Consider the following 25,227-nt stretch of genomic DNA (forward strand, 5'->3'; position numbering starts at 1 on the left):
ATAGATATGTCTTGAAAAGAAATACATAAAACCTGATCTAATTCCCTTAAATCAGTTACATGATTCCTATTGACATCAATAGCTCAAAATGGGGATCATAGAGTAAATATATTTTTTAAAAGTCATGCTTTAGACATAAAGAGCTAAACAGCTTAAAACAGACTCCATGCAAAATTAAACTCTATCCAGACACTTTTTTTAGACTCCATAGATTGCATTGAAGCAAATTAACTAAGATGATTCAATAATTCAGCATCATGCTAGGTCAAGAGCAAGATTCTGGTCATAAATAGAAGTGCACAGAACATGATCATGTGCCTGCCAGGAGTATTTTCTTGTTCCAACATAGCCATCCTTTCTCCAGGCATTCTAATTGTTTCATTTTGGCAAACATACAATTTTTAAATTAACTTTTACTGACCCTTGCTCCTCCAACAACTTCATAATTCTGATCATTACCTTTCAAATAATGCAAATTAAGAAAAGGCTGGGGGGATGGAAAACAAACTCTTTCTATCCAACATCTGTCCCAAGATATGTACTGGCTGGAGGGGATAAACTATGTGTTTACCCTATTTGCAATTTCTCACCAGCTGTTTTTTCAACAGGCGGACTTGCTTGCAGCCATGCAGCCTGTGTATTCTGGGGGCTTTCTGCAAACACAATGGCATCTTCCAAAATCCCTGTGCTATTCAGTCACGGCAGGCATTGGTAGGAGTGCTGTGACCTTCCCTGAGAACTGTCCTTAGAAGGACATCCTGGGAGCACAGGCATGTCTGAGGTCTCACCAGGTGACTAGCTCTTTTGTGAATTCGGGCAATGCAGAAGATGGAGACGGAGTCCTTGTGTGGAGTTCCAAGGAAAGTTTTCATTGCTTCAGCCTCAAAAGGATCCAGGGATGAAAAACCAAAGCAGCTGGGGAAACAGCAGTTTATGTAGGAATAGTGAGGGGCAGGGCAGAACACTGGGAGCAATGGGATGAGGGCATGGAGGAAGGACCCATGGAGTGCAAGGAATCAACATAAAGCAGCAATGGATTCCAGGGGCAATAAGGGTTATGGCTTAGGGATTGGTCCTCCAGGGAAGTGCAGTAGGCTTTTCTTTGGCTGGTTCCCCAGCCCCCGCAATTCAAGCCATGTTTTTGTGGCCTCTCCACGTCAGAGATAAGCCTTGTCAGTCTGAAGGTGTGCAGCTACCTGTCTGAACTTTGTTCATCCATCAGTCAATTTCCCTCCAAGCAATTACAATTATTTCCGGAAACAGGGACAGTGTAACAGCTACATGATCACTAACATTTCTGATGTGGAAGGCTTAGATCTGTGAAGCAGCAAGAAGTCAAAGCCTAAAAGGGGAAAAGAGTCTGCAGTTCTGCTGATGAAGTACATGCTCCCTTTAATACAGTCTCCTCTTTTGATTTTTAGTGTCAGATAAGAAAAAAGGTGTTTACAGCCAAAGGAAGCACTTTATTTCAATTTCCAGGACTCTTTATAGACCATACAATAGATGCTGACAGTGGTCACAAGACCTTACCAAGACCTGAGAGCATTTTGCTTACTGAGATGGTTACTTAACCCAGTACTAATGCTTCATTTGGTGACAAATGCTTCTCCTGTGTTGGAGGTCTGCTGTGCCAGGGGGAAGAATTGTCTGGCATAGTACCTGGTGAGCCTGCTAATATACCTGACCCAGAGGACACCATATGGGGAATGCAAATTTCATGTACTTTTGACATCTGAAAGTTTGTGAATTTTATCAAGTTTTGGGAGCTTTTGGCTCTCTGTGAAACCTGTCCTAGACAAAATATAAGTCTTAGAGATGTTTTACCCCAGTCAGAGAACCATAAAGTGTAGAAAGTCCACTAGGCATTAATGATGACAAGTAGTCCAACATATTTTTTTATAGATTCAAGATTTTAAATGAAAGAAAAGTGCTATGCAAAAGGGGGTGGAAAGATCAGGTGAAGGGTGCAAGAAGGTACTATCATTACAGTCCCACCACAGGTGTACAACAGCAGGTGCTAATAGGAACTGTAAGTGAACAGCATCAAAGCTGAGGAGGAAGCAAAAGAAGAGAGAATAAGAGAAAGCACAGGTAAACAGTGGTACAAAAGTGCCATCTACACTTATAACCAAGGACAGCACTTAAGGTTAACAAATGCATTAATATTCTCAGGCGATAAGCTTGTACGCGCATAGAATTAGAGCATTTTAACATGTCTTGAGTAGCCTGTTAAAGGAGGACAGGTAGTGCTCCATAAATTAAATCAAATACATTATGTGATCACATTTATTTTTATCTGAGCCTACACCTCTTGAATATTTTATCATGTAAAAAAAAAGAATATAGACATGCCCTGCAAACCCATCAATTTCTGAAATCTAGATTTTGAAATGCATATAAAATTTACTCACTGAACATACCCACATAAAAAGTTATTCTGGCAGTGTTTTGCTAATATGTAATCTATAAAGTTTTCTTTAGACTATATATATATATATATATATATGTATATATGTATATATATATACACATATAAAATATAATATATAAAATATATAAAATATAACATATAATATATGTTATATATTTCATATATTATATATATATATATGTATGTATGTATTGAGTTAGCTCTCTGTTGAAGAGGTTTGCATCTTAGTCATATGAGGCAGGCTTTAAGCATCACTCTGCTCATATTTGGGATATAACATCTTCCATCTGAAGACAAAGAGTGACCACAAGATCACTAAACTGGATTTTAATTCTTACAACAAAGTCAACTGCATCTGAGCTCTGCACAGTTCTCTCTGGGCAGGCAAATCTCAGGGTCTGTGTGGCTCACAGGGGACATGGCCACCTGCCTGTCGGAGAAGGGAGACGCGGACACCAATTCGGTCATCAGCAAAGTCTCGTTTATTGATACGCAGAGTGGCGATTAAATACAGTGCTTAATTAGCTCATGCATAGTGCAAAATCTGAGCTCATCATTGGTCTAGCTGTGCGGCTTAGCTAAGCACTTCGGCATTCATGTTTTTCTCAATTCTGCGTGTCTTCCTTATCTCAAGGACACTGTATCCGTGAGACTGAGGCCCACTTTGCTAGCTTTACTAAGTTGATCTGACTATGGCCTTTTTCTTCCAGCTATTCCTGCACCAGGCTCTCTACACTTCCCCCGTTTTCTTTTTGAGCTAGAAGAGTGGTATGTCAAGCTTTGCTGACAGTCTTTTGAATAAAATTTTGTAAGCAAGTTATCAAGCAAGGTAGCAATAAAGCTAAGCACAAGAATATATCTAACACCATAATAACATACTTAATAACGGTTTGAATCCATCTCCTAAGACCTAGGCTTTTTAACCACTCGTCAATGCCCCAACCATCTTTTTCTTTTAGGTTGTGTAATTTCTGCTGCGTGTTTTGTATCTTTTTGTGGATGGACTCAGAGTGGTTAGATAAATTCATGCAGCACATTCCCTTGAACTTCTTGCAACCATACTGGCAACCTTACTAGACAGGTTTTAAAAGGATTTTGTACTCCTCCTAGACTTAAGCAGATTGATTCTTGTCTTGTTATGTTAGTGAATGTTACCTATACGTTTTCCCGAGGCGCATGCTGCATTGGAAAAGATTTTGTGTGAGCAAAGTTAGCAAGCATAAGCAGTGTAATGATCATCATTTTGATTTCTTTGGCGGCCTATTTTTTTTTTTTTTTTTTTACGCCCTGTATTGCTCCCTGTTATCTGCAGTTGTTTTACCTCTTCTATACTTTGATTTAATACCTCCTCTGGGTCTGTACCGGGCTTAATTGGTCCTACCTGAGGCCAAGGCAGGTGTGGGACTTTATGTCTGCATCTTGCAGCGATAATGTGTGAATTTGCATAGATGTGCTGCCTCTTAATCCAGTTGGTAAGTTCCCACCGGGCCCAAGCTAACAGGAGCTGTTCTGGTTCTGTTCCACCCACGAGCAGTCCCCACAGCCCCCGCACTTTAGGGCTATCCAGGCTTCACACCATGACCCCCCACACGCACAACAAGGACGGCTGCTGAGAGGCTGTTCTTCTTGGTGGACGTGGCTCTCAATCCAATCAGCCCAATTCGGTGGTGGCTGCCTTAGCGCCTCACGGGCAGCGTTGTTAAATTGTGCTAGCCTCCGCAAATAGGGCTGTGAGGTCACCGTCAACTTCTGCTGAATCCGCTCCTGGTCGGCTGGAGCCAGCCGCCTCCTCAGGAATCTTTCCACCAGTTCGGTCATTTAGAACGGGCTTCACCCACCTAGCAGGGACCCAAAGTGTTCCTGTGGGGGTAGAAACACAAACATAGCCTCTCCCCCAATATACCACTTCCGCTGGTCCATTCCATATTCCTGTCTTTGGATCCCGGTACTTTACCCATGCCCTCATGCGTTCTCTTCTGTTACCTTCCCTTTTCCCTCTATGCCTGATTGCAGGCGGCTCAGATTCATCCCCGAACACACACAAATAATTCATGACATAAAGAACCTTGGCTAGTCTTTCTTGTGGATCATCTACGGATTTGTGTTTGAATAAATACTGTTTGAGTGTCCCATTGGCTCTTTCTACTATGGCCTGTCCTGTGGGTGAGTGTGGTACTCCTGTAATATGTCTGATTCCCCAGAGTCTCATAAACTGACTTACTTTCCCACTGACATATGCAGGTCCGTTGTCGGTCTTTACTTCCTTAGGCGTTCCCATAACTGCAAAGCAACTTGTTAGGTGTCTAATTACATGGATTGCTTTTTCCCCTGTCTGTGCTGTGGCCCAGATATACTTACTATAAGTGTCTATGGTAACGTGCACATACTTGAGTCTACCAAACTCTGCCACATGTGTGATGTCCATTTGCCAAATTTCATTACTCTTCAGACCCCGAGGATTTACCCCACACCCAAGACCTACCCCACTATTGTGATGACTGCAGGTGGGGCAGGCTCTCACTATTGCCTTAGCCTCTTGTATGCCTATTTTGAACTCACGCACCAATCCTTTAGCATTTTGGTGAAATCGTGTGTGTGACTCCCTTGCTTCAATCCCCCTGTCATCAGCTACATTCATAACCAGTCTATCCGCCCTGGCGTTGCCTTCTCCCAAGCCTACGTCCCACTTATGACTCCTGATGTGTATTATACAATAAGGCTTGAACCTTGCTCCTACTGCTCGCTTTAGCTGCAGCAAGAGTTCATAGAGTCTCTTGTTTTGCACCTCTTTCACAGAGGCGTCCTCAATTCTCTGTGCTACTCCTGCTACATAAAACGAGTCAGTGACCACATTTAAAGACCCCTGCAGTTCACTTAGTGCCCACACAACAGCAAGCAATTCCAATGTTTGTAAGCTGTCCTCTGGAGCTGCATCTATGGTTTTACTCCTCCACCAAGGGCCTTCTTTCCAGGTGATCGCTGCTCTTCTCGTCTTTTTTCCGGCATCCGTGAAGGCTGTGGTGGCGCCCGCTATCGGCTGCTCCGAGCGCATTGGCTTTGCTATCCAGTCCCAATTTCCTAGCCACTGAAGGTGACGTGGCATCAGCGGTCCGGTGTGGATGGCTGCTCCGACTTCCAGCAAGGCCGTTTGTAGATCTCCTGAATTGAGGAGATACCAATCTAAGTCCTCCTTTTTCATGGGCAAATAAATTGTTGTTGGGCTCGTTCCGGTGATTTCCATGATCCTTACGCGACCCTTACGAATCAAGGTGGCTACTTGTTCGATTTTTGTGCTGATTGTCCTTTTTGATTGTAAAGGTGGGGTTATCCATTCTAGTACCCGTGTCTCCCGCGTTTTCTTTTGTAGCTGTGTGAGTGCACCGAGTAGGTGGTTGGCAGTACTCCAGATGGTAAGATCGATGGGCGAGGAGATATCTCGGCGAGAGACAAACCCCTCATCGATGCAGCGTATAATACCCTTGAGGGCTTCATGTTGTTGTGGGGTCACGGTTACGGGTGCGGTTGGGTCAGTTCCTTTAAGTAGTGGCCTGAGGGAGTCTAGCAAGGAGTTGGGTATCCCAACAATCGGCTTGAGCCATTGCAGATCTCCTAGCAGTCGCTGTGCCTCATTTAGAGTGGTGATTTTTGTTGTAAGCTGGAGCTTCTGCGGCCGTACGATTTGGTCTGTGATAGACCACCCCAAGTACCTCCATGGTGTGGATCGCTGTATTTTTTCTTGAGCTATTATGAGGGATGCCTTTGCTAGGGTGCTTTGAATTTCCTGCATCTGAGTGTCTGTAAATGCTGATTCTTGAGCAAAGAGGATATCATCCATATAATGATAAATAATTGTGTTGGGCCACTGTATCCTCAATGGTTGTAGTGCGGCATCCACATACAGTTGGCACAGGGTAGGCGAGTTTTTCATTCCTTGTGGAAGAACAGTCCATTCATACCGTTTATCAGGTTCTTCTCTGTTTATTGCTGGTAGGGTGAACGCAAATCTTTTAGTGTCTTGAGGGTGTAAGGCAATAGTGAAGAAGCAGTCCTTTAGATCAATGATTAGAAGAGGCCAATGCTGTGGGAGCATTGCTGGGTTGGGGAGGCCTGGCTGTAATGCCCCCATTGCCTCCATCTGATTATTTACTGCCCTTAAATCATGTAGAAGACGATATTTTCCTGACTTCTTTTTGATCACAAAAATTGGCGTGTTCCATGGGCTTGTTGAGAGTTTTAAATGTCCTTGTTGGAATTGATCTTTTACGAGTTGATGTGCTTGTATTAGACTTTCCCTTTTTAGAGGCCATTGCTTAACCATTACCGGTTCATTGGTAGTCCAGGTGATTGGGATTGGGAAAGTCCAAGCAATGGCAATTACCCCAAAGGGTGCTCATTGGATAAAACGACCCCCATCTGAGCCAAAATGTCCCTTCCAATCAAGCAATGTACCGATGGTGGTAAAGCAACTACGGACAACACAGTCACCAAATCTTGCCCATCTATAGTGACCTTTATTGGAGGAGTTTTTCTGGCAAGGGTGAATCCTCCGACACCTGTCACGGTATCCGTAGTTTGCATTGATGGCCAGTTGTGGGGCCATTTTTCTGGTGAGACAATGCTGGTATCTGCCCCAGTGTCTAGGAGTCCTATCATTTCTATTGTCTCTCCTGCATAGGTTAGTTTCACCTTCTTTTTGGGTCTGGTATGGAGATCCATTGTGAGCATAGCAATGCCTGATGATCCGAATCCTTGGTCTCCACGTGGGGTTTGTCTTTGTGGTTGAACACCCCGGCTCAACTGTGGAAGTGGAATAAATTGAGCAATACGCTGACCTGCCTCAATTGTCAGAGGAGGAAAAGGAGTATAAACCATTATTTGTATTTCTCCCGTGTAGTCTGCATCGATGACACCTGGCAGCACAAACAGTCCTACAATGGAGCTCGACGAGCGTCCCACTATTAGTCCTCCATAAGCTTGTTCTTTGATATTTATCGGGCTATAAACTCCAGTTGGGACTTTGACAGGGCGATCTGTTATCAAAGATGTTTTTACTGCGGCTGCCAGGTCGAGTCCCAGGCTCCCTGTTGTGGCTGGTTGTAGACAGGAGATGGCGCTGATGTCACGGCGGCTACTTGTGTTCGGGCGCGGCTGCCGGGCGCGCTTCGCTGGGAGTTTTCCGACTTGCGGCGACAAGCTGATGTGTTATGCGTGTTGTTCTGGCAGTTTTGGCACCATACTCCTGGGGCACGGCACTCACGTCGGAAGTGGCCTCTTGCTCCGCATCTGTAGCAGCGCGCTGAGGGAGGTCGGTGATCATTCGACGTGGCTGGGGCCGCTGTGGAAGCACGGAGAGGAGCAAGAGCGGCTAGCACCTGTGACTGTGTGGACTCGGCTTGTTTCTGTAGCCCTAAGCCTATTTCTTTTAGTGCATTAACTAAGAAAACCTGTGCCCCTGTCGGCTGTAAAGCCATCCTTTCCAATGCCTCTTCTATCGACCAATTGGCTCCTAAAGTTGATAATACCCTTTTTGTTGCCTCATTGCTATTCTGCAGCGCACATTGCTTTAGTAGCGCCCCTCTCATATACTCTGGGACTCCTGCCTTTTCAATAGCAGCAGCAGCCTTATCTACAAAGTCCCCAAAGGATTCATTTCTTCCCTGTTTTATCCCCATATACATGGGTATGCCTGAGCTATCTTTGACCCGACCGATGGCACTCCTTACTAGACGCATGGCTTCCCTAACCTTGTCGGGTCCCGAAATCATTTGAGCTTCTGTCCTGCGGTATTGACCCAATCCCATCAGTTCGTCTATGGTAATTCCAGCTAACGGATCTCCCGGGCCCCTCTGTGTTGCAACTGACTCCTGAACAAGAGCTTGCCAGTGGGCGTTAAATAGCAACTGCTGATGTTGCGTGAAAATCAGTTTCACTATACTTCTCATATCATTTGGCAACAGCAGGTATGTATCGAACAAGAAATCTAGCATTTGCTTAGCTGGCTCACTTTGGAAACCAAACTGACTCACTGTCTGTCTTAGCTGGGCTAGCAGCTTCCAGTCGGGAGGCGAGTATGCTCCTACTTGGACGGCTTGTCCTTGCTGGTTTATTCCCTGTGTATACGTGACGGGGAAAGCCCAGGTTTTCGCTGCGTCAACAGCGCTCTCGTCCCCAGTCTCCAAGCCGTGTCTGGCTAGCATACTCCACGCCTCCCCCCGCCGTCTTGCCATCTCCTCCCACAGGTCGCTTTCCGCCCTAGGGACCGGAGCTGGCTCCACGGTGGGCTTAGGGGCGGTAGGCTCAGACTGGCAAGGGGATTTTTCGCCGCCGGTCTGGGGCCCTTCGCTGTCGGAAGGCGGGGTTACTCCGCCTTCTGCAATTGTCTCCGCCGCCGCGGCGGAATCCTCCTCGAGCTCTTCTAAGGGGGGTGCCGAGGGCCAAGCGCAGCTAGCCATGTCTGTCATTCCTGCCGCCTCCCCAGAGATAGGTATTTCTACTCTGGTCGTGCTGGGTGCTCGGGGCTCATTATCGCCATACTGAGCATTCCTTTTATATGCCTCTACTGCCTCCCGAGCCGCCCTTCTCTCTGCTTGCTGCTTTAGCAGCGCATTATGAACTACCCGCCAGATCTTTCCCAGCTTTTTTGCTGTTTTATCATCCTGTAATACCGCCTCCCACAGTGCATCCCCTAACTTACGCCACTCATTTAAATCATGCACGGTGTGAGGATTAGAGAATAAACCTTTAGCATAACCCCAGACTAACAACCCCGGTATATCCTTCCTGGGATTAATCTCTTTTAACCCTAACTTATCTATATGTGCTATAAATAAATCATATGCTGCTTGCCTGTCCATTTTTCGTCGTCAGCGCTGTTGCAACTCTCCGGCTTCGGCAGCACGTATGGCCCAGGACCACCTTTATGGCTCCTGGGGGTGTCTTCCCTACGTCGTTTGACACCGACCCGGTTGCGGCAGGCCCCAACTCTACTTCACCGACCGTGGCGCGTTCTCCCCCGTTTTCTGAAACCGTTTTCTTTTCAGCGACGGAGGCACGTCGGGGTTCACCAAATGTCGGAGAAGGGAGACGCGGACACCAATTCGGTCATCAGCAAAGTCTCGTTTATTGATACGCAGAGTGGCGATTAAATACAGTGCTTAATTAGCTCATGCATAGTGCAAAATCTGAGCTCATCATTGGTCTAGCTGTGCGGCTTAGCTAAGCACTTCGGCATTCATGTTTTTCTCAATTCTGCGTGTCTTCCTTATCTCAAGGACACTGTATCCGTGAGACTGAGGCCCACTTTGCTAGCTTTACTAAGTTGATCTGACTATGGCCTTTTTCTTCCAGCTATTCCTGCACCAGGCTCTCTACACCTGCCCACCTGACAGCTCCATCTCCCAGCACAGACACATAGAGACTGGGTGTCCTGGGGTATAATGCAAAAATGTGTATTCTATCACCATCTGTTGAAATGTGGGAGGGGTGGTGATCCTTATCTCTGTGGGAGATATCCTCTGCTGATGTGCCATCTGATAAGATCAGGGGGATGATCATCGTTATCTTTTCCCAACCCATCCTTCCTCCAGAAGATATATTCTGTTAATGGGCCATTAAGTCCTATTGTATGACTAATAAGATTACATCATCCCATTGGGAGATGCTCCAGCCAGGGGCAGGAGCCAAGCCTTTCCTACCTAGATAAAAAACTGGGGTTTGGAACACCAAAGCAGCCTCTTTCCACTGAATCTCAGAGGAAAGTTGGACCCTTTCCACATCATCCCTGGACCTTTGGAGGAAAACTGCACCTTCTACAGGAGCACTGCTTCACCTGAACCCCATCTGTCATCCAGGAGGACTGCAGCCACCATTTAATGGAACTGCTACCAACACCCTGACTGACAGGGTGTCAGGTTGTATTTCTGACTTTGTCAGTGGTTTTTCTTTTACATTATTGCATGTATTTTATTTTTTCTCTTTTCTCCTATTAAATTGTATTACTGACTTGGAGTCTCGCACTGGTTTTACTTTCAAACCAACACACTGGGCAAAGATTTCAATGGCCTGATTACTTGTTCCTACAAAACAGATGACAGCTGAAGTGTCCAGCAGCCTCAGCATTACAGCTATGCCTCCTTCTCAAGGCAGGTTTAAAACTTGGTGACTCTAGACTCTGCACCTTCACAGCAGAAGTCATCACTAGAGAAAGATGCAATCTGACCTCCTGGCTGCTCAGCACTGCAGATGCACCTTTCCCCATCCCAGCACCTCCCTGTAAACCTCTCAGGAGGATTCGGCAATGCTCTGAGAAAGCAGAAAACCACCAGGCATATTGACTTAATGCTTATCTGCACCCAGAGAAACTGTCACGAAAGCTACTGGCACCTTGTCATGCATCCCTGTATATGCAGCCTCAAATCTCTCACTGGGAATAAAGCAAAGCATCATCCCTACAAAACAAAAATCCATAAACATACCAACATGTAACAGCCAGTAGATAAAAGATAAAGGAGGAAGATGCTCCTGATGGTAACTTAGAGAGAGGTCAGGGTGTGGAAGGGCTTAATATGCTAACTACTTGAATTTAAGGTACAGAAAAATACCTTTTACAATTACTTTGATTTTTATGGTCATAGAAAACAATAACACAGACATCCACTTGAGGTAAATCCCTTTTCTTTCCGGTCCCTCTGTCTAGCTTTGGACCAGAGAGGATGGGAAATCCTCATAGACAAAGGCAGGAGGACCTTTTCTCCTGTGGGAAAAACAATCCACAGTTTCTTGTGTCACGCACATGGCGAGAGGAGAAAAAGAGAGAGAAGATGGCAGGCACTTTTAAACTCAGGGGAAGGGGAGGGAAGAACAGTCCCACTTACCAATGGGATGCCACTGACGAGCAAGGGACAAAAGGAATGACTCTACCACGCCACAACTTGGTGGGGGGGGGAAGAATGGAATAAACCATTCATTGCAAATATAAAACAATTCCTTAGTGCAATACAACATCTCCTCCTTTTTGTGAAATAAAGTTACAAGAAAGGCGTCGGGGTTTATTCTGATTCAGAATATGGACTTGCCCACCACTTATGATTTGTGGGCAAGTTAGACTGCTTTTGGTTTGTCAACTCCAGGTGGCTGACTTCTGAGGCAGTAGAAATTAGACCATTAATTGCTTTGAAAATTAAGCCGAACGCCAACACTATAATGAAAAGAACAACAAAAAACAACAAAATTGTTTTAACTATTGAAGTCCACCACCCTATGAGTCCCCAGCCTTTGAAAAGTGCACTGAACCCAGCCTCAGATTCTTGCTTCACTTGTCTGATCAAGCTTTTCATGACTCGGAGGGCTGCGTGGATGTTGGGGGCTCTTGAGGTCAAGTTCATGCAGCAAAGTCCTTCAAATTCCTGGCATTGGAGTGTCTGTGCCAGGGTCACCCAGATGTTTTGGCACGGCTGAGGGATGATCCACGCAGCTGTCAGACTACTCAGTGCAAACAGGATGAAAATTTGGGTAGGGCTCATCGTGAGGTTGGGTGCGAAGAAGGTTTTTTCTAAAAAGGAAAACAAACATTTTAAAGCACATTAAAAGTCATTGTTTCTGCCACAATGTACCCAGATCTTAGGAAGGTTTTCTCTCCTCTTTCCAGCGTCATCTTCTTTTTGAAGCAACTGCTACTTGCTTCTCATCCCCTTTCTGCTAGAGCTGGATTTTTGTGGATGAGAGGTTTTACCCACTTTTGGGGTATCCAAGGTGGGCCTGAGGGGGTGGATACGCATGCGTAGCCACGCCCCAGGTAACAAGTTCATAAGGGCCCTTGGTTTCCCAAGTTTCTGGGTCCCTAATTAGGACAGGTGGATGCTGGGACAACTTAAACTGATCACTGCTGTTAAAGTGACATACCACCAGAGGACTCATATTTTCAAATGAACAATGTAGAAAATTAGTAGTATAAACATGGCTTTGCAGAGCTTTTGTTATGGTGACATCCACACTGTTGAACTGCTCTGTCTAGCCAGCACTTGCTCGAGTGTCTGGTGGACATGCTCAACCACACCTTGGCCTGTGGGGGAGTGGAGGATGCCAGTTTTATGTTCCACTCCCCACTGCTGGACAAACTCTAGGAATTCCCTGGATGTGTACGCTGGGCCATTACCAGTCTTGATTTCCCTAGGGATCCCCAGCACTGAAAAGGCTTGAACTAGCTGTTGTTTGGCATGCACAGCCCTTTCTCCTGTGTGGGCAGAGGCATAGACCTCACCTGAGTATGTGTCAATGCTTGTATGTACATATTTGAGGCAACCAAAACTGGGAATGTGTGTAATGTCTGCCTGCCACACTTCTCAGCTCCCAAGGCCTCGGGGGTTAACCCCAACACCCAGAAATGGCATGGCCTGAAGCTGGCAACTGGGACAGGTAGCCATAATGGCCCAGGCCTGACTCCATGTTAATTGAAACTGATGGATCAGACCTGGCACATTCTGTTGGTAGTGCTGGTGACTCAGCTTTGCCTGTTGGAAGACATCTGGGAGGCGTGCCTTTTTTGCTGGGGCAGCAAGGGAGTCTGCTTTATGATTCCCTTCTGCGATTTCACCTGGCAAATCGGTGTGTGACCTCACATGCATCACATAGAATGGATGCTCTCGATGTGAAACTAAATAAATTAGTTTCAAAAGCAACCTGAAGAGGTTGTCATTCTCAATGTCTTTGAGAACTGCCTGCTCCGCCTTGGACATGACCCCAGCCACGTAGGCTGAGACGGTTACCAAATTAATTGGGTCTGAGAACTTCTCAAAGGCTCTCATGACTGTGACCAGTTCGGCAACCTGGGGCGACCCCTCCACAAACTCAACATCGGCTTCCCAATGCTGAGTCTGGGGATTTCTCCAAGTCATCACCTACATGTGGGATGCCCCGGATGCCTCCTTTGCTCATGAGGAATGAGATGGAATTCCTCATTAAATAGTTTGTGTGATGGGGCATGAGCTGATATTTGTCCACTGTAGCTGTCCAGAGATAACTGGAGGTTGGCATTGCTCTGGAGCAGGTGCTCAAACATCTCTTTGGTCAACCTCTCAAGAGAGTTCTTTCCCTCCTCAGAAAGTTTGACTGGGAAGTAAATACACACAAAGTCACAACCAGCCAGCTCATGCAGTCTTACCCTGGCTTTCCTGATCAGCTGAGCCATCAGCTCTTGTGGCTTGGTGATGGCCTTGGATTGTTGATGGGAGAAGAAAACCCACTCTATAATTAACAGTGGATCTTTATGCCCTTTGACCCATTGGAATATTAGACCATGCAAGTGTGGCAGCTTTCCCTGGTACAATCAATTTGAAAGGCAGCTCTGGCTGATAATGATGAGCCTGTCTCTCAGTCAAAGCCATTTGTGCCTTTTGCATTGCGGATTTGCTTCTGGGATTAGTTCCCTGGGAGAGATCAGTTCTCTTTTCCCCTTCAATAAATTGAGGAGGGGGCCTAGATCCTCATTGGTGAGGCCTAACGAGGGCCTAACCCAGTTCAAAGACCCACACAGCGAATGGAGATCTGCTAGGGTTTTGGGATCACTAATGATTTCCAATTTCTGCGGGGCAATGGTTCATGCAGTGATCTCCAAGCCCAGGTACTTCCAAGGTGGCATCCTTTGGACTTTGTCTTTCTGCAGTTGGAATCCAGCAGAGGTTAAAACTTTAACCAGTAGGTCAAGTGTGTGTTGGAGTATAGAGTCATCAGGGGTGCACACAAGCACATCATCCATGTAGTGGAGGATGATGGCCTCCCTTTTTTGGGCAAGCACCAGGGACAGCAATGAGGCCATGTACCACTGGCAGATGGCAGGCCTACATTTCATGCCTTGTGGCAATACTTTCCAGTGGTAGTGCTTCATTGGGGCTTCTCGATTGATGGTAGGAACCAAGAAGGCAAACCGTGGGGCATCCTCTGGGTGTAGGGGAATTTGGAAGAAACAGTCCTGGATGTCCAGGACAGCCAATTGCCAGTTTTGGGGAAGGCATCCCAGGCTGGAAGGACCCCATGTCCTCAATTACTTTGTTTATTTCCCGGAGGTCATGGAGGAGCCACCACTTATCCTTCCCTGGCTTCTTAATCACAAAGACCAAGGGCTAGTTGTCTCTTCTGTGTGGCCTTTGGCCAACTGCTCCTCCACGAGCTCCTCGAGTGCCTTAAGCTTTTCCTTACTTAGTGGCCACTGACCTACTCATCTTGGAGCGTCATCTAGCCATGTTAACTTGTGTGTAGGGCACTCCACAGTGGCCATCTCTAAAAATCCTGGGGAGTCTTAGGGATAACTAATTTTCACCCACCACTGGGACATGGTGTCTCTCCCCCACAGGGGGCACTTGTAAGTCAGTGACAAAGGGACAGACACTGGCCAATCTTCTGTCCAGCCCTTCGATTTGCATGATGCTTTTTTAAATCTTTGCCAATTTGATCCCTCCTACACCTTGGATTTTGCCAGCCACAGGTTGCAACTCCCAATGTGAAGGCCACATCCTTTCAAGTACGATCATCACATCTGCCCCTATGTCAAGCAACCCTTCCACATGGAGATGGTCTAACCTGTGGGTTAGGCTGCATGCCATAGAGGGTTTGTCCTCGCCAACCACTTCTGCCCAGTAGACGTCAGGTGCTTTGTCATCTACTGGGACCTCCACTGGAACAGGAATGGCCTGTGCTAGGATTTGCCCCTTGGCCAAATAGAACGATGGTTGAGGGCAGCACGCCAGGAGAATGACATGAGTTATGTCTCCCTTGATGGCCATGGGAGCCACCTCAATCTCCAGGGGTATGTGCAGCATCCCCGATAAGAAAATACTCACTGTCCAGTCCCGTATAGTTTATCATCACATCCTGTGAGTTGTCTGGCCGGTCCACTGCAATGATTGTCCAACCGGTAGATCTGAAAAGGAAAGCTTTGGTAGTCATGAGCCTGAAACGCCCGTGAGGCTACCAAACTTCATTACTACAGTTTTCATTTTTATTTTCCAGCTGTCCTGTACCCTGCTTCCCTTGCTCCCCCTTTTTTGTTAAGGGAGAGGCTTTCCCTACTGTGGAGCTCACTGTATTTATATCATGGTGCGGGGCGGGTCCGCGCTCTGGTCTTAGTTTTTTTGTTTGTTGGTTGTTCCCTATTTTTGGTGTTTCTTCCTCTGCTCTTGGCTTTGAGGACAGTCTCTGGCAAAGTCTCCTGGCTTCCTACACTAGAAGCAGATGACATATGGAAGCTGTTCTGGTGTCGTCTGTTGCCTCTTTACTTCTGGTATTACGGCTGCTGCAGTTTTTGGGTTTGCCAGTCCAAATCTTTTCTCTGGTGCACTGAAGAACTCTGCTTTCTTGACAAATGCTTTGATCATCTGTGCTAGTATAGGCAGAGGATTGATAGGCAGATCTAGGATAACCCTGAGGCAGGCTTCATTGGCATTTCTGTGAGCTATCTCCTTAATAAGTTCTGCCTGTGCCATTGGGTCTTCCACTTGTCTTTCCACTTGTGCACGAAGGCAATCCACAAAATGCAAAAATAGGCTCAAAGGTAAAATGTTCAATATTAACATAACTATCCATAGTCTCTACAGTAGGTATCTGGTTTAAAACCTTTTCTACGACCTCACAGATTTATTTAGAATGGATTTGAATAACACCTGAGCTTGGTCCTCGGGATTAGCCCACTCCCCTTCATAGATGTTCGTAGGTGATGTTATTCCCATCAGCATCTGTTGCACCATGGGTGCTTAAGCTCCCCCAGGAATCCCTTCAGATATCTCTTCCAAGTGTTTTCCCACAGGTCAAACTCTGAGAGGGTTAGGAGACACTGTGGTCTCAGAGGTCAGTTAATTCATGGGATGTTAGGGTAGCTTTCAACATTCCCTTAAAGATCCCCCTACCTCAGCCAAACTCCCTTTGGGTCTTACAAATTTCATTTTTGTTTTGGTAGGAGAAAGGCTGATAGCTTCTAATTCCATTTCTCCTACCAGTATATACGACAGGGGCAACTGATGGTATGGCTTCCTCTACTTGGCTTTGATCCCCAGGATATCTCCCCCCGGGGTCTCCTCCCCCTGCCCCCACCACTGTGGGAACCAGGAAGAAGCCTACCCTCCCCCCCCCCGCACCGTGGGAATGAAGAGGTGGCTTCACCCCCACCCCTGAGCTGGGATTGGGAAAGGGTCTATCCCTCCCTCCACTGGGACCGGGAGGGACACCAATCCCCCCCTGCACAGGAGATGGGAGGCAGGCGCCCCACCCCCTATGCTGTGCTCCGAGAGCACACCACGCTCATTGCCGCCAGCTAACTCTGTCCCCGCACGCTGCCCCAAACTCGTGCCACTCCAGCCCCACGCCACTTTTGTCCCCCTGGCAGGAACCCACCCCCGCCACGACTGGGGGCTGTTTTGGGGTCCCCGCTACTACTTGCAAGGGATACTCACCCCTTTCTGGGGACCTCGGTGCTGCAGAGTCATTGCAAAGAAAGTCCCCATCTGGAAACCGATCCGCCTCAGGCTCAGGCAGGATGCCAGTCCGCCTCTGTCGACGACTGCTGCGTAAAAAGGCAGCTCTTGCCATCAGAGTAGATGTACAATCTAAAGGCTTATAATTCACGAGTGGAATCCAGCTGTTCCCGTGGGCCTCTAACTTTATGGAAAGCCTTATGTTTGGAGCACCAGCTGAAGTAAATCTCTCCGGCCCCTCTGGCTAGCTCTGGACCAGAGAGGATGGGAAATCCTCATAGACAAAGGCAAAAAATCAAAGGAGGCTCCTTTCTCCCATGGGAAAATTAATCCACAGTTTATTGTGTCATGCACATGGCAAGAGGAGAAAGAGAGAGAGAGAGAGAGAGAGAGAGAAGATGATGGGCATTTTTAAACTCAGGGAAAGGGGAGGAACAGACCCGCGACCAATGGGACTCCGCCAACAGGGAGGGGCGAAAGGAAGGACTCTACCACGCCGCAACTTGGGGGCGAAGAATGGGATAAACCATTCAGTGCAAATATAAAACAATTCCTTAGTGCAATACAATATCCACTTTCTTCTTAAAGGAAGCACCTCTCACATCCTGCTTGGTTCTTTTCAGTCCCTCACAAGTTTCATTTGATTAGTGAGAGATACTTTAGAAAAAACAATTTCAAAGGCTGTACAGTGCCACACTCATTTTTCCAAATGCTGCTTTTAGTGGGTTCGGCACACTCTGTTTTGTCCTAGGTTTTGTATTAAATAACCATAGAAAGTCACTGTGATACTGCTTCAACGATGAACTAACGCAGATCTGATTATATGATCCAGGAAAAAAAAAGCTGTTATGTTTCCTCTGCTCCATGGCTCTATGCTCTGCTTGCCTTTGCTGTTGTGTATTTTGTACTCCTGTCTGCTTACTACCACCAGGATAGCAATTTCACAGAATCTATGTGGTAGGTAACTTGGCAACCCTACCAGCCAGTGAAAACTATCTTTATGTTACAATTTGCCTCCAGCTGGATAGATGCATATCAATTTAGGGCTATGTTTAGAGCTGTGTCCATGTATCTCCATTGACTGTACACATGGAGAGCAATTTATCAGCTTCAACAGAGGCCACCTAATTCCCGATGCATTGCAGGAACTTATTGCCATCCTTTAAGCACTTAAGCCCCTGTTTTATCTCCTCCTCTTGTAGTTAAGATTACTCTTGATACATAAGAAAGGAAAACCTGCCTTTGTTCACAGGATAAGCTAATACCTGAGTTAACATATGGGAAAAGTCACAAAGAGTGAGAATATAAAATCCTTTCTTCTTCAATTCTCTGTAACTGGTCATTATGTCATATTTATCTTTGGCAGAAGTAAAAGCAGGATTTTTCAATTTTGGTGTTTAGATTTCGATGTGAGTGGTGAATATTGCATGGCACCATCTCACCCCTCTGTGTTATACCATGTTCATGAACAGAAACAAGGAGAGCTCAGCTTCCCAGGCCCTGCAGAGCCCCAGACACTCTCTTTTTTCTCATCCCTCTTATCAAGAGTCCAGGCACTGATGAGGCAACAGAGCCCACAGCAGGCACTGTGCTGGTGGGCTGCATCCCGCATTTCTGCATTACAGAGACAGAGAGCTAGGAATGGGAGGGCTGGAAATAATGCCTTTCCTTGTTGGAGGAGATCATGCCCTCCTCAGAAATTGGGACATCAGAAGAGTTTGAGCCAAGACTGAGCCCCGAGTTGCAAATAGTCTACCACAGTCCTTTCAAACTCTGACTCAGTGAGCAAGCTGAAAGTTGTCTCATTAATCTAATAGTAATTGAAAATGGCACAGCCAACTTAATAGCATGTGCTTTCATTAATGTAAATCACACAGATAAGTTCCTGTCCTCCCCATTCCTGTAGATTTTCTGCACTAAACAGTTCCTTTCACTTCCATATCTTATTCATAAACATTTTCAGATCTGGCTTTTAGAACTACACTACAGTTTCACCTGGGCAGTTTTTATGCTCCTTCGTATGTGTGGTCTTCACAGGGTATATATGTATTAAGCAGTTAAATTTTCTATTGCAATCAGATTTGTGTACATAAAGTGCCAAAATAGTTTAAAGCCTAATTTTAACTGTCTCTAAGGATCTACTATGAATCCAAACTTTAATCCTTGAAAAGGTGACTTCTAGCCTAAAGTTAGACATATTTAATAGCTGGCTTTAAGAAGACTTAGTTTTGTCCCATTCTGTCCCCTCCCCTGTCCACTCTCTGATACCACAGAGGTTGTGTTTGTGAAGCTGAATTTACAGGAGACTATTCACTATTTTTTTCCCCTTCCTCTCCAAGACTCATTATTTTTCCACAACTTAGTTTGAAGTATCAGACTGATTCCTGGAAGAGCAAGGAAATACACAGCAAAGAGAAAGATAACTGATCATTACATTAATTTACGTTCATTGCCAAGGTGAATGACAAAAAATCAAGGGCAAAACTACTTAAATTAGAACAAAATCAGACCCAGCATAGCACTTTCAAGCATAGATCCACTGTACAAACAGCAACCTGAGAGACAGGAACACCTGCAGCTCATTTCTACCAACACTGCTTTGACTGCATGTTTCTATGGCCTCTTCTCAGCGTGAAGTTCACCTGCTTTCCTGGTATAACTTTTGAGGCTGCTAGAGAGGCTCCAGTGTATAAATAATAATTAACTTCTGAAAGCAGAGGCTTACAAATGGCATTGCTTGATTTGCAGTATATTTCACTCAATTTTTATTATGCGCAGAGAATTCTTGAGGAGAATGCTGACAAACAAGCAGCATAAGGTTTATGTATTATTAAAATTTAAAACACATGCTGCACACACAGAATGTCAAAAGAATATGTTAATCAAGTACAAGCAAGCCAGCTTGGTCAGCTCTTCTCTGTGATGGTGCAAAGCTGGGGAAGTTGCCAATAGAAGAGTTACTCTGGCTCCTTGTAACCACTGAGGATTTATCCAAACACGTTAAAGAACACATACATACCTACTCTTCAATCTCATGCATTTCTCACATTCTCGTGGATTCATGCTGATAATTCAGAAAACAATGTAAAACTTTTCAATTTTGTTTCACTGTAGGGCATTTCCAGAACTAGGGCATTCAAACTGTAACCCCAAGTTATGAGAGAGCAAGGAGGAAACAAACTGATCATGAGCTATGGCTCCATGCAGAGCTTACCAAAACAGAGCAGTCTTAAAAATACCCTTCGTTAATGACAGCTAATATCTTATCCCTCTCCTCTGTTGCTTTGGCAAGAAACAATAGGAACTAAAACACATATTGGTTTCTAAGGACTGGATTCTTACTTAAAATCATTTGAAAGAGTTTATTTTACCTACAGCAACAGAAAGTGTAGAGTTTTGTTTCCAATTTGAATTCAGTTTCTCTCATTCAAGCAAGAAGCATGTCCTAGGTTAACATTTCCTTTGCCACATTTCTAATATTCGGGTCACCACTTACCTTCAGTTAAAGGCATTTGATCACTGAAGAAAAATTTTGTTTTATAAAGTGAAAACACAAGAAAGCTTTTCCTATATTTCAAATGCTTTACTCTTAGAAAAACTCTGACAGCTGACTTGACTATAAATAATATTCATAGCTACCTCTACTTTCAGTTTACAATCATTCATTTGTTGGGTCTAGGGTTGGTTTTTAATTTCTTCACTTTTTCCACTAAACAAAGAAATCTCAGATTAATAGAGGCTTAGACCCAAATGAGAATTTATGGATGCCATTACTGTGCAGCAGGAGAGATATATGTCACAAGTGTGATTCCCACTGATAGCAGTTTACAGCACAAAGTCACAGATGTGGTGGCACATGCAGTGCTCCAGCCACAGACAGACACCTGCCAGATGCAATTCCCTCTACTGCACATTCATTCTGAGAGTAAATGAAAACGGATGGAATAACATTTTAATACAAATACCATGGGGAAATCTTATTCTGCTGGAGCTAGGCATGTTCTGTGCCGTCTAAGAGCAGAATTCATTTAAATTTATAAATTCACTGCAAAACTAATACATTCAGGTGGAAGGGAGGGCTAAACTGGGGAGGGCTGTTGTTTGGGTAGGTTTGTGGGGTTTTTTATCCAAAGGGTGAATAATGAGCAGTAATGTAGCAGTCATGTAGCAGGCAGATCACTGCCCTTTCACATTCATTTACATTATATTTACTATGTACCTCTTAGAGTGGCATTTGCTCCTTTTAATCAAGTTCTCCTGTTGTAAGTGTTCATTTCTATGGACTTCATGGAATTTTTGTTAAAATTATTTTTTTCTGCATTGGAATGATTTGCTGTGCTGAAACTGGTTTTGTTGACAGTTATTCTTTTCACAGGAGTTCCCATAAGTGGACTCCAGTGACTTACTACTTATCCCCCTGACCTGTGGCATGGGTTGGGAAAAGATGCACAAAGACACACAGAGAACACTAAAAAGATGTGATCAGCCAGTTTTACTGTATAAATCACTTTCAGACCTCAAATATCTCACTCTGTTAACATAAACTGTGCACAAAGGGAGGCATAAAAACTTCTCCAGCAATTCAGACCTTAAATATTACTAGTACAGGGAATTTCAACTGGCAAAATACCAAGCAGGAAAATTAATGCAAGGAGAGACTCATAAAGGAGTCTGGTGCTTCAAGCATTACTATTGCATTTCTTGAACCAGTGTTGTTTTCACTAGGACTGTAATTGCTTCTTCTATTTGAATAACTGCCAGAAAAATTACTATACCAATAAACTCCATTGTCAATGTGAGATTGATATTACTCTTGATAACAGCTTTAAAAAACAAATACAATTTATTCATCAAAAAATTTCAATCAATACATCCAAAATTTATATTCAGAAGATACCTTCACTTCACTTTTAAACAAATAATTTCATCATAACCTACTTCTTAGTAAAACTAAAATAAGTTTTCACATTATATTACAGGAGCAATGGCTATTCAGTTCTAAATAATGGCTCCTTTGCTAGACAAGTCAATGGAAATTGATTTGTTTCAGCCTCCTGTGCTCACACACACAAAGCCTGTGTACAACAATCTTATTGACTTCAGCAAACAGTATTCAACTTTGCATCTCCAAGGACTCATGGCAAATTTTTAAATCATTCCCCTCCTGTACTGTATCCTTTATGGAACAAGACTCCATTTAAATGTCATTCTCCAGCAATAATGCTATAAAGAGAGAATTAGTCACAGAATTGAAAATCCACTTTATATTGAAACATACAGCAAAAGACTGGATATAAGAATGAAGGAAATTAAGCTGCATTGAACTTCAAAATGAAAAGCATTGACTATACATACAGTAAAAGGAAACAGACACCAGCACCCTGTCTACACAAGAAACTTTTGGCACACAGGCCACCCTATGGGCAAGCCAGGCTGACTGCCATAAAGCTCCCATCTGCAGACAAAGTGCTATGCATGGCACAAAGGCCATTTCCAGTCCTGTGTGTATTGGATATTTTCTCTTTTCTATAAACAAGAACATTTAAAAACAATTAAAATAAAGATTAGGGATATTCGCATAAAGAGACATATCAGAGACAAGAGACCATATGGCCCATCAAAATGTGTATTTATAAGCCTTGGAAATGCCAATCAAGCACATTCTCACCCTTTTAATCCATTTTTTCCTATTTAAATCTGATTATATAGAGAGAGATGGGAACAACTGAGTTGCCTCGAAACATAAAGGCTTTTAATGTAACAAAAATAACAAACGTAGAAACTGCACAGTACAAGGATAACCTCCAAAGACCTCGAAACCCAGAAAGCACAGAGGTATATCGACAGGGTGGAGGGCACAGGAACCAGTCAATAAAGAGGATAAGGAACAAAACCATACATGTAGCTGGCAGTCAGCCAACCATATATTGAAACTAAGAACAACGCCTTATTTGGAACAAAGTGGTTAACATGTTAGTTCCCATGAGACAACTCTTCTCTCTATTCTCTCACCATGACGTAAAGGATGTCCTTCCTCCTAGCTAGGTGTCTCCCAGGGTTTGAAGCTGAAGATCTCTGCATCTGCAGGTGAAGCCAGCTCCCTGTCGACCCCAATTTTCACATCTCCCCCTTCCATTTGTACCAAAAACACTACCTGTATATATCCCTTAAAAACCTTAAACATACATCCTGTCAAACACAGCAACAATAATAACACTACAACAATGATTATAACAATCAATAAACCTGTCTTGCCCAGCGAAGCCAGCCACCCTGGTAGACCCCCGTTTCCAAATAATCCAAAAGACCAATCCTTCTCTTCTTCTTTTTGGAGTTTCTTGACCCCCTTCTTTAAGAATTCCAATACTGTGATGGATGGACTCACTGTGGTTGGAAAGGTTCATATAGCACATGCCCTCAAAGTCCTCACAGCCATGCCCTTGAGCTAGCAAAAGGAAGTCTATCACAGCTCTGTTCTGTAGGGTGGTGTGTCTGATGCTGTCAACGTCTGTCAGTAGCTTGCTCAGTGCTTTAGATGTAGCATTGGTTTGCCTACTTAGTCAACACCCAAGGCTGTCTAACAGTTTTACAGCTTTTGCCACAGAACCCCAAGGAACCAATGTGGATGCTGCTACTCTTTGACCAAAATTCCAAAAATTAATTTTATCTTTGCAATCTGCTTCAAAGTGATGAATGAACCTTTTTTGCCTGATCTTTCTGTTACAGATCATTGTGAGGTTGGGTGTTTTAGCAGGGCAAGCCTGTCCAGGCTGCATGGTCTGCCCTTGATGTGTGATGGAATACCAGGCCATGCTCTGTCTCCAATGAGAATAAAATTCCCAAATGTAACTGTAATGGGGAATCAACTTTACTCCTACATACCCAAAAGTAAATGTCACATCTTACATTTCAAGCACATCCATAAATAAAAACAATTGTGAAAAGTCTATATTTGAATGTCTTCAAGGTTGATGCTCGAGCTCAAGTTCTGAGCCAGTCACCACCTCACATAATGCATTTGTTCCTACTTCTTCCACTTGCTTTTAACTTTATATAACATTTAAAAGAGCACCTCTAGCATCTGAGAGATTGCACAACAGTAGCTTTGTTCATGCACATCATGGCAATATTTTCACTTATATTTCATACAATGCCAAGAATGTAGTGACTGTTTCCCAGAAATTACTCTGAAGTATTAAGATGAAGAGTTATTTATGTGATAAAAACCTATGAAGTGGGCACTTGAATATGTTTCATGTTGGCTAACCTTCACCAAAAGGGATGATCAGGTCATTTTTGTGTTCTTGCTCCTATTATACCAGAGTGAATAGCACATTATTTATTAGTTCAGTGAGCTAAGTGACCAAACTAAAATCTGAAGCTAGGCAGAAATCAGTCCTATTCTATTCCTTAGGCTTTTGCTAATTTGCTGCATTTTATTTTATTAACAGGAAAGGATTTGCCATGCATGGGTAGTACATAGCATACACATAGCATGCCTGGGGCTCATCACCTGGGCACTCCAGCTACAAGACAGACAGCTGTGTGTCAAACAAGATATTGGTATTGGTGAGGTCTTGGTAAGACTGTATCACACATAAGAATGAATAACATTAGAAAACAAAAATGAACACCCAATGCAAAAACTTCGTTTTATTTGAATAGAAGAAGTTCAAAGGGTTTAAATACATTCTCATTAGCATAGTTTATCTACATTCCTTATAAAGAAAGAGATACTTGAATTTCTATACATAAATTTGAATGTTGGGATTAGGATTGGGGATTTTTCTGTCCACTAAATGTCACTAAATGTGTTTCATCACAAACAATTCTTATATTATCATATCACATATATTAGCATTTTGTCTCTCACTTTATCCGTATTTGCTGCTGTGTTTTAAAACTCATTTCTTCACCCATGTTACAGAAGCATCTGTTTGCTTCTCAAAAACAGCCTTACAGCTATTTAAAATTACTCTTTCCCTTTTCTAATCTAACCCTGCCTCTCCTGTCAATCACTTCTTGATTGCTTCATTAAAACAAGAAATGTCCTCTTTCGAGTGATCACCTGAATTAATACACTCATCAACTGAAAGGACAATATGAAAAAAAATCTGACCATAAACCACCAATACCACAAAAACCTTTCACATATCAGAAATGCTACTTCCAGATCTGAGGGAGAGGATTTAAAACACCTGCCTAGAGTTTGGGGGGTTGTGTTCAGCAAGGAAAGAGGGGGATTTAACAGCAAAAGTTCATTATAAAAGAAAAAAGTAAAGAATTTTACTTGTTTACCTGATGAAAGATATAAAAATCCACTATCAGTGTATCATT

The 25,227-nt window shown here is 44.1% G+C and overlaps 1 long non-coding RNA gene across 1 annotated transcript; it reads right to left on the bottom strand.

Moving 5' to 3' along the window:
* Positions 1-2,566: 2,566 nt before the first annotated feature.
* On the bottom strand, positions 2,567-17,249 carry LOC148222167 (uncharacterized). Its single transcript, XR_015806789.1, has 4 exons — positions 16,870-17,249; positions 15,265-15,344; positions 9,805-11,981; positions 2,567-2,857 (listed from the first exon to the last, which is right to left on the bottom strand). It is a non-coding gene; the product is annotated as an uncharacterized LOC148222167 (long non-coding RNA).
* Between the last annotated feature and the right edge of the window lie 7,978 nt (positions 17,250-25,227).

The sequence above is a fragment of the Sturnus vulgaris genome, chromosome 14 (assembly GCF_052056855.1).
Source record: "Sturnus vulgaris isolate bStuVul1 chromosome 14, bStuVul1.hap1, whole genome shotgun sequence".
NCBI lineage: Eukaryota > Metazoa > Chordata > Aves > Passeriformes > Sturnidae > Sturnus > Sturnus vulgaris.